Source organism: Hyperolius riggenbachi, chromosome 6 (genome assembly GCF_040937935.1).
Source record: "Hyperolius riggenbachi isolate aHypRig1 chromosome 6, aHypRig1.pri, whole genome shotgun sequence".
NCBI lineage: Eukaryota > Metazoa > Chordata > Amphibia > Anura > Hyperoliidae > Hyperolius > Hyperolius riggenbachi.
Window position 1 is genome coordinate 316,087,387 of NC_090651.1, and position 13,257 is coordinate 316,100,643.

The 13,257-nt window shown below is 44.3% G+C and overlaps 1 protein-coding gene across 2 annotated transcripts in view; it reads right to left on the reverse strand.

Moving 5' to 3' along the window:
* CPT1C (carnitine palmitoyltransferase 1C) overlaps positions 1-8,481 on the reverse strand; it is a 103,933-nt gene extending 95,452 nt beyond the window's left edge. The window contains exon 1 of one of the 2 annotated variants that reach the window (XM_068241339.1): positions 8,379-8,481. The gene's annotated coding sequence lies outside the window, so the exon portion shown is untranslated. Of the gene's footprint in view, positions 1-8,309 lie in introns of both variants that reach the window. The other variant, XM_068241340.1, reaches the window with a different exon arrangement.
* Positions 8,482-13,257: the final 4,776 nt, after the last annotated feature.

Here is a 13,257-nt window from a genome sequence, read left to right on the forward strand (position 1 = left end):
CCCAGCTCCCATCAACCAATCAATAGCCGAGCAGGAATCAGCTGACCGTCCCAATCAGCTGATCTTCCTCCTATTGGTATAAAGAGCCTGTCTAGTGGTGCACGCGAGCGTAGCTCTCCATCTGTGTGCACTACTAGGTCCAGCTAACCCAGCCGCATGTTGTTGCGGGAACCCGCCGCACTGAACGTGGAATCCGCCGCTTTTCCGTCAGAACATGCGGCGGCCCCTACGCCACTCTGCCCATGGGCACCACCAGCTCCAGACAAACTAGACGCATGCTGACGCGGACAAACTGCTGCATCAGAGGCGGAATCAGCCGCCTTGCTGCCAGAACATGCGGCGGCTTTTCCGCTGTTTATCACAAACACCTTGTGTTTGTTCTGTCACCTTCTGTGTTCACCTGTCACCTTCTTCTGTCACCTTCTGCCTTCATCTCTCATCTTTCTCTGTCACCTTCTGCCTTCACCTGTCACCTTCTTCTGTCCCCTTCTGCCTTCATCTGTGGTGGTCGCCGCCACTCAGGTCACCATTGCCAACAAGCGTCGCAGTATGAACAGGAGCCAGGGCAGAAGCCTATTAAATGATTGGGACTCCCTATTAAACATAAAGCAGACCGATGGGAGTCCTTTATTGCCTCCTCTTTATGGGATCACTGGGAAATGGGCATTGCTCCTAAACACCCACATCCTCATTGGCAAAACTGCTGTGGCGGTTTTTGTCTGAAGCCTCAGAGCTCTGTGACCACTGCCACCTGTGTTGCCATGGCCCACCGGGAATTACATTTAAACTGCTTTGCCTGGCATTAGCATACAAATCCATTCACCATACATCCGCTTCATATGAGATGTCCAGAGATACTCCCCAACCCGCTCTCTCCAACACTCTGTGGATGTCCACCTCTTGCATCACTTGCTCACTCATGCCTGAGACCAAGGGAGGAAAGGCTTTTTACTTACTTGGGGCTTTCTCCAGCCCCCTGTAGTCTGTCTGCTCCCTCGCCGTCCTCCCGGTCCCCTTGCCGTTGATAGCTCCATAATATTCACGACCCGGCTAAGTCATGGACTACTGCACATACGCAGTTACAGTCTTAAAGACTGCACATGTGTAGAATGATCATAGCCACGGGAGTATGATTGTAGAGTACGCACACTTGTGACGCACATGCACAGTAGTCGGCGACTCAGCTGTGCTTAGAGGGCTTACAGTCGCACAATAGAGGGGACCATCAGGACATTTAAAGAGCAGACAGATTATAGGGGGTAGGAAGAAGCCCCAGGTAAGTATAAATCCTTGTGCTATCATTGTCTCAGGTACTTTTTTAAAGACCTGTCTGTTTACCCACTATCTTCATAGCCGAACCATCTCCCTTGGGCTTGCATCCGCCCCCTCCCCATAAGTCCCTCTTCCCCACCCCCAGGGACGGATCTAGAACAAGTTGTGCCTGGGGCAAGGTCAGGTTTTGGCGCCTAAGCTGCCATTCCCCATCCAGTTTTGGCGCCTAAAGGTCAGGTTTTGGCGCCTAAACTGCCATTCCCCATCCAAATTTTGCCGCCTTTTTAAGAATTCAACAAATTGCGCCTGGGGCAAGAGACCTGTCTGCCCCCTCCCCTAGATCCGTCCCTGCCCACCCCATCTAGTTGGCAGTGCTCTCTTCATGTGAGTTCTTCTCCACCATCACATGGATTCAGTGACTTGTCTGTTATATTTATCCCTACATTGCAATCTGAGCCCCATTGTTTATTATTATATCACTATTTTGTGTACCAATATGTATAGTTATATCACTATTTTGTCTACCATTGATGATTGTTATATCACTATTTTCTGGACCATTGTTTTAACGCTGTTATGTCCCTGTGCAAAATTGTTCGAAATTGTAAGGTGTCCCCTATGTTGTGTACAGCGCTGCATAATATGTTATGCGTTTTAAGTTTATTAATAATAATCTGATAAATGAATGTCTGCCAATGTGATTTCTGGGATTTTCCTCTCATTAATAGCAGCAAGGCACTCTTGGCTGAAAATCAGCAGTTTATAAACAGGTATAGTCCACAGAGCTGTACCGGAAACTCCAGCCTTGCCCCTTTCTAATTGCCTTTTGCTTTGATGGACTTTGTATCCCCTGAGGTAGTGAGCAGTGTGATATTATAAACCTTATTTATACAGCAGTTTCCAGCAGAGAGTTTTTCCTGCCTGTGAACTTCATACAGACAAAGCAGCTAAGAAGCATGAGATTTTCTGTCTTCCTGTATTACCTCAGAGTGTAATGAGGTAAAATGGAAGCAGCCCTGTCTAACCAGTTCAGAGGATAGCTGTCTGCAGGCAAAAAAGTGTCGCCAAGCACCAGGTACATAAGTGCATGCATGTGGCTTCCAGCTTACAAACACTCAGTGCGGCCAACTTCTATTCCCCCCTGCAGAGGTGTCTGCCTAATGGTGCCCATACACAGTACAATAAAAAAAATTGATTTTCCCATTTATTTGACCAAAAATATTGAATCAAATGAAAGTGAAAAGGAATTTTTTTTTTTTGATCAAGAAAAACAAATGATTTTTCATTTTTTTCGATAAAGGTCCAATCAGACATGATCTTATATTTGATGTTTTTTTCCCGGATTTTCTGACAAATCGAACATTTGTGTATGGTACCTCGATCTAACGGAATAATCAAACGAAATTATATAATTGAACAAAAAAAAGAAAAAATTGTACCATGTATGGGCACCAAAAGATGGGTGGCCTATGTATAGCCATCACTCAGACTGTCACTGGATTCAGTCAAACTTCAGTGAAAGTAATGTAATAAAAAAGTGCTTCATTTTTACAATAATTATGTATAAATGATTTAGTAGGTGTTTGCCAATTGTAAAATCTTTCCTTTCCCTGATTTACATTCTGATATTTATCACATGGAGACTTTTTTACTGCTGGTAGGTGAAGGTAATGCTTTTTTGGCAGTTGGAAAAAGCTGTAAACAGCTATTTCCCACAATGCAATGACAGGAAACTGTTCAGGACCATGGTCATGACATCACACTGTGGGAGGGGTTTCGCCACAATATTAGCCATATAGACCCCCCTGGTGATCCGTTAGAGAAAAGGAAAAGATTTCTCATGGGAAAGGAGGTATTAGCTACTGATTGGGATGAAGTTTAATTCTTGGTCACGGTTTCTGTTCAACCCAAATGTTTTCATTTACCTGGGGCTTCTACCAGCCCCCTGCAGCCGTCCTGTGCCCACGCTGCTCCTCAACGATCCTCCGTTCCCCAGCCGCGCCTAACTTTAATTTACGCCTGCGCAGCTCTGGCCATCCGTATACCTGTCCGCGTTGCGATCCGCAATAGAGTCCTGCGTCTGCGCAGGGCGCTATTGCAGATGCCAAAGCGGACAAGTATACAGATGGCCAGAACTGCGCAGGCGCAGTGGCCCCGCTGGCTAAGACGAAACTCGCCACGGCGGGGGAACAGAGGATCATTGAGGAGCAGCTTGGGCACAGGATGGCTGCAGAGGGCTGGTAGAAGCCCCAGGTAAGTGAAACTCGTTTTTTTCCATTTGGTTTAGGTGCTTTTTAAATTCTGTACAGTTAGCCTGACAGAAGTTTGTACAAATGTTTATTTTCTGTCAGCCGTAGGGATCGGGATGGAATCCCTTGAGCGACAGCTTGGAGCAAATTCTGTAGAGAAGCCTCTGTTGCTATGGAGGGGCGATGGCGCAGCACATGAGGGAGCAGCATGGCAAGGTAATCAGGAGAAGAATGGATCTCTCACCAATAAATAAAAAAGGATAAGGGGTGGCGGCACACACCCAGGATTCTCGGCAGTGGTAGCTGCCTCAGCTGAGAACCACATAGTGAGAACCACAAGGCTTTACAGTAAACCTAATCCTATTACTAATTAACTACTAAAAGGCTGCACTTAACTTATGAAGCACCTGAATTGCCAAAACCGAATGGTAGCAGCCAAGCGCAAAGGTCTCATGACACCCAGTGATTAGGCCAAGTGGATCATACCTTCAGATTGCAGCTTTTCCATTGCTGGTAAGAGAGCTAAAGTTGACTAGTTGCTATGGAAACCATAGAAGCATTCTGCTTGTCCCAGTTTCCAGACCTCAGCACCTGAGCTTTTCTTAGAAAGCTTGCTTCACATTTGGCCTCCTTAAGTAATCCTGTACAGAGGTTAATGAATAGGTGTACTGTGTACTAAAGCCTTGTACAGTACACACGCTAGAGGGAACTTAGCCAAGGCGGCTGTCTGGCACCATCTCAGCCAAGCAGGGTTGGGACAAAGTTCTCCAGCACCCATAGCAGTGATGCTAAATCCCCCCCTCCCCCCCCACACACACACTTTAGACTATGATTACTTTCTCCAGTTTCAGCCCCCTCCATCACTTGCTCAAGGTAGTACATAGAGGTGCTCCATGGAACCCCACCCTCTCCATTTAGACCTTTTCTCTCTGCCAGGCTGACTAAGGGAGGTGCTCTCTATTCAACCCAGTCCTTCTGATGGTACCATTTGTATCATAGAGTGGATAGTGATGGCCTGCCATAGGCTACATTGCCAGTCCTTGCCACTCATTCTGAATAGCATATTGACAGCAGGAGATTGGACTTTGTAGCATAGCATATCTTTTGCTGTACACTGGTTCTCAACTGGGCCTGCACTGATTCAAATCCGCCCCCTCTAACCTCTCCTCACCACCGCACCCAAGGTGGTGGTCTCTCTCACCTTGACCCGGCCCTGCAGTCAAGAATCTGGGCAGTGTACAGGTCGAAACAGCTCATATGGCCGCAACGGGTGGGATTTGAGTACTGACATAGGCCATGATGTGAATTATGGCCATAGTGGAAGTCACTGAATCGTTTAGGCAACGGCAAACGACGGAGTCCAAATAATGAAAATAATAGGGTAAATCAGCCACTGGCAATACCTGGAGCCAATTTACGCAGCCATATAAATTATTAGTAGGGGAAAAAATGGAGAACTTGTCAGAGCAGGTTGAGCCATCTTTCGGCTTCACCCTGCATCCAACTTTGGCCACGCCGTTTTTGAATGCACGCTGTACAGGCCCCGTGATGTTGCTTAGAGATCTGGCATGCTGGATTGACTTTCTCTAATGATGACACTAAGACAAGCAGCTCACCACCCACAGACCCTCCTATTAAAACTAAACTTTACCCAAAACTTTAATTTTGGGTTTCATTCACCAAAGAATGACAATGGTGACAACTCAACTCACTTCCTGCTTCTTTAACAAGTGTCACAAACAGAGCAGATTGATGAGATCCTAATTTTTGGTGTTAATGCAAAATTTGTTGCAAATTGCCAGCAGTTTGGAAAAGGGCCAAACAATGCAGTAACTGCAAGCTTGGCGGCTTGGAGAATTAGCATCTCATTCATAACCTCTTCTCACAAAGGTTAGGAAAGAAGGGAACATCTCCAGAACAGGGTCAACAATATCAGTAAAAAAATAAAACCTTTTCTTCTATCATGAGGAAGGTTTAGACCATTATTCTGCTTTTTTTTTTTTATTATCGTGTTTAGATTTTACTCACTTTCTCTCCAAGGCCCATATGCAATTCACTTTTTCTCCTAATTGAAACATTTTCATTTTCTCTATAAAATATATTTTCAGTATTTCATAATTAAAATAGTAGCAAAAGTAGTAGAAAATGTACTATCAAAATGATTTTATGTATTTTCTTGCTTTCTGGGGGTAAATGTACCAGAGATGGTACACTAGGCTTTATTTATACTTACCTGGGGCTTCCTCCAGCCATATGAACAGCGCTAACTCCCTCGCTATCTTCTTCGGCCCCTCCATTCTGGTGCTACGTCTGCCGGTAATCCGGTCAGTCGCCGCCAGTCGAGGCCTGCTCATGCGCAGAAAGCTCCAGGGAGCGGGAGCGTGACGAGGGGCCGAGCCGTACATGCGCAGAAGCCCGCGAGTGCCTGGATTACCGGGAGTCAAAGCGGTTTAACGGAGGGGCCAAGGAGGACTTCGACTGACTCAGCGCTGCTCATGGGGCTGGAGGAAGCTCCGGTCAAGTATATATCAGCGCTAGTGAACCATTTCTGGTTCACTTTAAAAGGCATTTTATTGACAGGGGCCCATATGCAATTAACTTTCTCTCCTTAGTTTTCTCCTAGGTGATATTTTCACACTTTGCCATTAAAACGCCTTTTAAACCATCAGAAAATACTCAAAATAATTTTGACAGTACTTTTTAGCCTACTTTTTGGTACTTTTTCAATTGCAGAGTGCTGAAAAGTTATGTTAAAAAGAAATTGAAAAACTCAGGAGATAAAGTTAATAGTATATGGGCCAAGGTGATATTTTCAAACTTGTTAATAAAATGTCTTTCAAATCACCAGCAGGCAAAAAATACTCAACATAATTTTGATAGCACTTTTTCACATACTTTTTGATACTTTTTCCATTGCAAAGTGCAGAAAGATTATTTTAAAGAGAAGATGAAAATTATCTCCTAATTAATTTCATATGGGTCACAGTTAAAAAAATACACTAGAAAACAAGTGAATTGGCCCTGGGGCCATATGCAATTGACTTTTTCTCCTGAGTTTTCTTCTAGGAGATAATCTTCTCTTTTAAAGGGACTCCGAGCACCTCTCATGGGCATGCCTTTAAGCCAGACGACTTCCAACAAAGTCGTGCTATGACCCCTCTGGAGGATCCTCTTGCAATGGCCATGCGTGTCACTTCCTCTTCCTGCTTCATTCAATGATGCACTTCTCTACACATACATGATACATTGCTCACAGCACTGTCAATACCATCATTCTCAAATATTTGACTGGCCGCTAGTCGAATATGTCAAAAGGAGGAAGAGGCAGACCTTATTGTCTTTCCGCATTCAGTCCACTTCCTTTTCCCAAACAGTCAACGCCCCTTCCTACCCAGTACCCGCCCCATCCAGCTGTGCTTCTCCTCTGCAGCTTACATCCCAGCTCCATCATGCACAAGCGAGAACTTACTGAGCACACACAAATGCTAGCATTGCACATGCCCAGTACACCCTATTGTTGATGAATGGGGCTTACATGACCAACCACACAGATTGACAGAGTTTTGCCCCAGAAGCTGTTGTGGGGTCAGCACCATTTTTAAAATGGAGAAGCCATTTTTTTTTAAACATTCGGCGGACAAACAGCACACTGTTCGGCACATAATGTTGCTGAACCCCTAGACCTGACAACTGCAGCAACCCCAGCCCATATGCTTTGTGGTGACCTTTTTCTGAACAGGCTCTCTTTCAGAAAATCTCTTTCAAGATGTCCATGCAATGTGATGTAAACAAAATTAAAAGACCATGCACGATAAGCTAAACAATTGGATCATTAAACGATGGTGGATTCTGTTCGAAGCGCCATAGACTTTGTGGACACATTGTTTAATAATCATTCATACGCTAGCTCTGTACACACTGCTGACTATGAACAAGTATCGGCGCTAGTCTACTTTAGGAGACCCAGCAGTAAATCTCATAGGTAAAATTCTACTAACGTGATTGGATGGACAGCACCCTCTTAAACTGCTAGGTTTCCTATAGGTTGTAGTAAACTACACTCACACTATTTGGTCAATCTCAGAGCTTTGTGCTGTGATTGTAGAACTGTTCCCTATGAGGTTTCCTGCTGGGTACCCTAATGTCGACTAGCACCCAATTACCTGCCGAATAGTCACAATGGTCGTTCGAAACACACAAGAATTGTTGTGGATCATTCATTTAAACCGTAGTTTGTTTATTTGATGAACGATATCTAAAGGATGAATTGTTCATTGTTTATATAGATTTTTTTGCCCCCTGCATGTACAATCCTTAAAGCACACCTAAACTGACAGGGATATCTATGGAAGCTGACATATTAATCTAGTTTTAAACAACGCACATTGCCGGGCTGTCTTATAGATAAAATGTCTCTAATCCTTATAGCCACAGACAGGTGCTCTGACTGAAGTCTGACTAGAATAGCCACATGCTTGTTTTACGTGTGTGATTCAGACACTGCTGCAGCCAAAGAGATCAGCAGGACTGCCAGGCATTGTTTAACAGTAAATCAATATGGCAGCCTCCACATCCCTCACACTTCAGATGTCCTTTAAGCTCTGAATACATTTTTCATTCCCAAGAGGCTGTAAAACTGATAGAGCCCAGTCATTACAGATTATCTGTTGCTTGTCTTCAGAGCAGATAGGAAACCAGCAGCACTATCTGACACTCTCTACAGATAAGTACAAAGAACAGGAACTTGCTTTATGAAATGACTGCAGATTATTGTAGATTTATACTCACTGTTATCTAAGCAGACAATTGATAGATCATTCCTTGATATCAGCTACATTCCATCCTTTTCCTTCTTACCTTGCTAAGAGAGGGTGCTTCCAAGGAATGGCACACACCAGTGTGAGAGTCTCACAGGGAGCCCAGTTTAAACTTCGACCTCTTTCTGAGCTCCGCCAAACAGGTTGGACATGTTTGCATTAATCAAGTCAACGCCTCTGATCTGAAGTCAGTTACAGGGAGACAGTAAAGTAGACAGAGACTGAGTGAATTGCAGGCAGGTGGGGCCTAAGTGACGCAATATTGACAAACATGCCTCAGGTTTAGTTGATGGTTATCTAATATGACTGTAGGACACTTGCCATAAAACAGTGTAAAAGCAATACAACAGAGATAAAGTACCTAGGTCACTAGTTCAAAGTGTATGGGCAGTTTTCTTTCCACCCCATCACCCATGCATCTTGAATAAGGAAAATAAAGCTTTCTTCTTTTTTCCTCATTTGTCCCTTTTTCAGGACTCATGTACAGATATATGTAAATATAAGTATTTTGCTTCTGAAAAAATGGATTTAAAGTGTACCTGAGATTAAAAAAATTATACATACCTGGGGTTTCCTCCAGCCCCCTTCAGGCTCATCGATTCCTCACGTCCCTCGCCATTGGTCCCTCGACATGGAAAGCTCGGCAATCAGAGCCCGATAGGGTGTGTGTGGCCGAACCACGCATGCGCAGTTCCCCCCGACTGACTGAATTACGGAGTTGCCTAATAGAGGATCCAGATGGCCTGGATCAGGTTTCCTTTGAATGCCTCTAAAATAATGCATGGCCGGATTTCAGGCAAGGCCACAAAGGCCATGGCCTAGGGCACTGGAAAGCAAGGGGCGGGCAGGGGGCTGGCACACTCATGCAGTTAAAGAGGAACTCCCACCTAAACAAACATACTGTCATTAAGTTACATTAGTTATGTTAATTAAAATATATAGGTAATATAATCTCTTACCCACACTGTTTTAAAAGGACAGGCAAATGTTTGATTTCATGATGGCAGCCATCTTTTTGGTTGAAAGGAGGTGACAGGGAGCATGAGACACAGTTCCAACTGTCCTGTGTCCTGATCACCTCTCCCAGTTGCTAGGCAACGTGAATAACAACATAGGAAATCCCATCATTCTTTGCACAGCATCAGGGGAAAAAAGTCCGGGCTTTTTTTTTTGATGGGTGGAGCTTAGATAAAAATGCAGCTAAAAATGATACTTTGGTAAGAACAACAAAGTTCTGATGCTGTGAAACTGTTAAAGAAACACCAAGCCTTTTCAGTTCTGCTGAGTAGATTTTTAGTCCGGAGGTTCACTTTAAGCAGCCAAACATGTGAACTACAACTCCCATCAAAGCAGAAAGCATTGATTTGGCCGATAAATTGAATAAAAACTATAGCCATTTCGATCATTTCAGATGTAATCAATCCACAAAACAGATTATAATGATTGACAAGTTGGTCGTTTGGAGTCAATTGACACCATCAACACTGTTCAATCCTATCAATCTGAAGGTTGATAGTTCAATAAAATTGCATCATTTATAAGCATCTTTAGATAAATTGATTACTGGGACAAATAAAATTATGTGTGTGTGGTAGGGGGTTTGCTGTTTGTCAAGGGGCGACTGGTGATAGTGGCCTTGGCGGTATAAAGTACAAATCCTCTCTAAATGTTATTTCTATAACTTAAAAGTATATATTTCTTATTTTCAAATGTCAAAATGAAGAACCAATGATTATAAGATGATAATTTTAAAACTTTGTCTTTTGCTTCTGAATTTTTTGGTATCAGTGATGAGGGGTGTGGCTGTGGCATGGTTATGGGTGTGGCAGGGGTGTGTCTTAACGTGTCCCCCTTTCCTATCTAAAAAAGTTGGAAGGTATGTAGTCAGAGCTGTTTGATACCCAAGATCACTGAAAAATACTAATTGCCACTGCTTAGTGATGGCGATTTTTGGTGATTGCTTTTGCGATTCTCATAGTAAGAGTGAGAATTGCAGCATGATCGCTCCCGAAATACTACATGCAACGCTTTTGCAATTCCTCCCTGTGCTGCTTGCCCTCAAGTGGGCTTTTAAGAGATGTGGTAAATGTATAAGCTTTTCTACAGCAATCTAGTGTCACATGACAATGTTGTATGATTGTTAACTAGGAAGTGTTAAATAAAGTTGTCTAAAAAAAAAAAAAAAACAAGGAAAACAAGGAGACACATACAGAGGAAAGTATGGTGTCTGTGTGCATTTTTATCATCTGTCAGAAATATGCTATATCTCACAAGATAAGACTAAAGGGCATTCTTAGACCGGCTACCCCATCTCATCAAAATGGCAACATTGGCTCTCCCTGCTTCCTACTTGACCAGCCTAATGCGGGTCCACTGTTTTCCTCCAATTTTAATCATCAAATAATGAGCGAAAGGATGCACAGAGCCCTGTGCGTACACAGAGGATTTCTAGCTGCAATTTCAGGATGTGATAAAAACTGTTTACAACAATAATAGGATTTTGAATTTCAGCTTAAACACTTAAAAAAAATCTGCACATGCTACTTAATGGTTATGAATAGGACTTAGACCATCAGAAATGGCGCTCTCTGACGCAGCTCTTAGCCCTAGTTCATGCTAATGGATTTTATGGTGTAAGCGAAGATTAATGGGTGGCATGGTGGTGCAGACAGTGGACAGCACTTTTCAGCATAGCTCTGGGACAGTCCCTCTTATGGAACCAAATCTCTCTGTCCTTCTTCCTCATGTGTCCCTCTTTCAGGACTGATGTACAGATTTATGTAAATATATGTATTTTTCTACTAAAAACTTTATTTCCATCTTTTTAATTAATATATTTCTATTTTTTAAAAATTAAAATTGTGGATTAGATGGTAAAACTACATTTTTTGCTTTTGAATTAATTATGATATGCTTGAAGAGGGGAGTGGTGGGGGTGTGGTCAGAGGTGTGGCAGCAGGGCCGAGGCAGAGGCAGGAGAGGCTCGAGCCTCAGGGCGCAGTGTAGGAGGGGGAGCACAACTCAATCAGCTATCATTCCCCTGTCGCAGAGCCGGATTAAGGCTAAATGGGGCCCTAAGCAAAGTAACTGATTTGGGCCCCCCCATCATGTCGTAATAGAATCAGAAGATGCAGCTGCACAGCAACATGCCGCACACACCGGGGCAGCCGAGCTACTGGTTGCTATGGGCAACAGCCCGCTTTCCTCTGTGGGTGCACAATGCAGGGAATAGCAGTGGCAAAATGCAGAGTGAGAGATGAATGGCTGGGACATTTGCACTCAGGGGCTGGGGCACCCCTGTGAAGAGGGCGCCAGATATCACAGCAGCAGCACTTTCCCCCTGCATCTCCAGTCTGACAATAGCAGAAAGCTCTGGACACCGCCAAACCGGAAGCCGTTCCCCAGACAGAATTACATAACCACTCCCACCACCGAACAACCAATTTCCTCCCAAACTAGACAGCCACCATGCAGCCTCCATCCCAGTGAATACGATAGTCCAGCAGAGAAGGCAGCCGCAGTGGGGGAGAATGACAGCACCAGATGAATCACATTCACCTATTGCGATCCAAGCAATAGAGGTCCCGTCATCCGGAGCCGATCTGTCTCCTCTAGAGTGCTGCCGCTCTGTTACTACTACTATTACTACTTCCTACTTCATGTCTGATCTGAGAATCAGGAAGTTCAGAGCGAGCGGCTGCACTGTAGAAGAGACAGATGGGTTTTAGATGACGGGATCTCTATTGCTTGGATCATGGATAGGTGAGTGAGCGTTTGCCATCTGCTGCTATTATTCTTGCTGCAGCTGTGGTTCTCTGTGGGAAGGGAGGGTGGAGTGGGCAGCGGCAGAGCGCACAGTAGCAGGAGGGGGACCTAGGAGGAGAGCCTGGCTCTGAAGACAATCAGCAGCGCATGGCATCATTTGACAAGACAAGACAAATAACATTTATATCGCGCTTTTCTCCTGGTGGACTCAAAGCGCCAGAGCTGCAGCCACTAGGACGCGCCCTATAGGCAGTAGCAGTGTTAGAGAGACTTGCCTACGGTCTCCTACTGAATAGGTGCTGGCTTACTGAACAGGCAGAGCTGAGATTTGAACCCTGGTCTCCTGTGTCAGCGGCAGAGCCCTTAAAGGGACTCCAAGCAGTGCCTGTGGATATGCCTTTAAGCATACCCACAACTAATTCATTACATCCTCACACCTACCAGCATGATGTTTGTAATTATATCCCCCTGGGTTCCTTATATTTCATTGCATTGTGCTGAATCGAGCTGCCAACTTTGGAGAAAAGTCGTCCTGTGGCCGTGATTTCGATCGTGAAAATATCAAAAACTAAAAGGCATAGAGCAGCTGTTTATATATCATTGGAAAGAGGAGAAAAAGAGCTTTAAAATGATATGCATCTTTCCATAGTTACTGCACTGCTCAGAGTCCCTTTAACCATTATACCATCCAGCCGGGTCTACATGAAAAGGGCGCCGGTAAAAAAGGGCGCCTGGTGGAGCCCATATATATACCAACTTCGGCTACAAAAAAGGCGCCTGGTGTAGCCCATATAAACTTCGGCTACAAAAAAGACGCTTGGTGTAGCCCATATAAAAACTTGGGCTACAAAAAAAACAAGGCGCCTGGTGTAGCCCATATACAAACTTCGGCTACAAAAAAACTCCGGGATGTGTTAATTACTATTCCCCCTCCAGGCCGCCATGGATAGTGGGGGAATGAAATAATTCGGCTTCCAGCGCTTGTAGCCCATATACAAACTTCGGCTAGAAAAAAACTCCGGGATGTGTTAATTACTATTCCCCCTCCAGGCCGCCATGGATAGTGGGGGAATGAAATAATTCGGCTTACAGTGCTTGTAGCCCATATAAAAACTTCGGCTACAAAAAAGTCAATAATATGGGCTACAGAGGGG